Below are 1,881 nucleotides of genomic sequence, written 5' to 3'. Positions count from 1 at the left end.
CCACACGCAACTAAGCCGGGCATGGAAGGATATAAACAAGATTAAAGGGAAAAAAGCTGCAGAGATCTCGCACCCTAATCATCTGCACAGAGCAAATGAGCTTATTGATGCTTGGGCCACAATTTCCAGCTTTGACAGGCTTCCTCTACTCACACAGAATGAGTTAAATAATAGATATGCTGATAGAGTAAGGCTCCTTGACTTAATGCTTCATCAAGAGGATGACTGACATGTTTTTTTACTGAAGAGGATGTAGACTCTGCTCTACATAAAGGCAAAGCTACATCACCCGGGAGACTGGAGTTACCGTCTTCTTTACAGAATTAGTAACGTGTTGTATCCCTAGATATATGGCTTCATGCATGGAAAGAGTGTACGTCAATGTATTACCACCTTCCTCACCAGAGGAAGGTGGTAATACAATGCACTTCTATACTCAGCAATGTTACGGTGCCCTCTCCTTATTTCTCCCCAATGCCAGCGTTAAGAGTCATATTCTCGTACCTTGCAGGTTCACTCCTGAGATGCAAGGAGTCATTTGATATAAGAGGCTACTAAATAGATTACTTATTTATGGAGAAATTATCATTTATAAGATTTGCAGGTAAGGGGGCTTATGCCCCTACACTTGAGGGCGAGAGAGAGAGCACAGCCACAGCTGAAGAGCGGGAGAGGGAGGCGCAGCAGCAATATAAGGGACGAGAGAGAGAGGCACAGTTGCAGCAAGAAGAGAGAGAGGCACAGCAGCGACGTAAGGTTCAGCTCCAGATGCGCCGAGCCGAGGTAGAAGTGAACAAGGAGGTCGAGCTGAGACGTGTTGAACACGGGCTAGTCTCGGTACCTGCACGCCGGGACGACCTCAAGGCAAGGAAGCACGACCTACCAACCTTTGAATCTCTAGAGGCCGAGGCTTTCTTCAACCATTTCAAGAGGATAGCAACATTGAAGAAATGCCGGAAGAGGATTGTATGCGTTGGTGCAGAGCAGACTGAACGGTGAAGCGAGAGAGGCTTATAACATGTTAGACACTGAGGAGTGCGCCAGGTACGACACAATCACGAAGGCGGTGCTCCACTCATACAGACTGACTCCGGAGGTCTACCGGAAACGTTTTCGTGAGTGCAAAAGAGCATCGGGGAGGTCGTATGCTGAGACTGCTTGTGGCATGGAGCGCAAGTTTCTCAGGTGGCTGAAAGCCGAAGAGGTGGAAACGATGGAGGACCTGAAGTAGTTGATTGTGATGGAAAAGTTCATGTCGATGCTCCATCCAGAACTCAAGGTCAGAGTGAAAGAGGCAGGAATTAAGGACCTTAAAGCTGCCGTGGACAGAGCCGACATGCTGGAGGAGGCACTACATGCAGGCGATGAGTCACAATAACGTGGCTAAAGTATGTTGACCAGATCACACACTAGAAGGTGAAGGGACGACGAGGTTTCGGTCCGTCCTGGACCATTCTCAAGTCGATTGTGTCGTCGAAGAAACCGAAACATCGTCGTCCCTTCACCTTCTAGTGTGTGGTCTGGTCAACGAGGCACTACATCTCCGTAGGGAGGGACCGCCCTGACACTCGCCTTACCCATGGTTTGGAGGGAACTTCAAGAGTTCAGGAAGAGCGAGGACGGGCGGGGCTCTCTCAAGAGCTTACCCAGTGAAGTGAACCCCGGTTCAGGAGCTCGAGGGACGCTGGGAGGAGGCCCCAATGTGTGAGTGGCGGACCTAACTCTGTAGCAGGAGCTACTGCCAGAGAACCGACGACGGGGAGTCAAAGAGGACCCAGGGTACGTCTGCCGTTGGTGCTACCAGGGTGACTGGTAGCGGGTCGCCCAGGGAGGCGGCCGATGCTTTAATTGTGGAGGTCGGGGACTCTGTGCTCGAGAATG

The sequence above is a fragment of the Procambarus clarkii genome, chromosome 58, assembly GCF_040958095.1.
Source record: "Procambarus clarkii isolate CNS0578487 chromosome 58, FALCON_Pclarkii_2.0, whole genome shotgun sequence".
Lineage (NCBI taxonomy): Eukaryota > Metazoa > Arthropoda > Malacostraca > Decapoda > Cambaridae > Procambarus > Procambarus clarkii.
Note: the sequence above shows the minus strand (reverse complement) of the source record.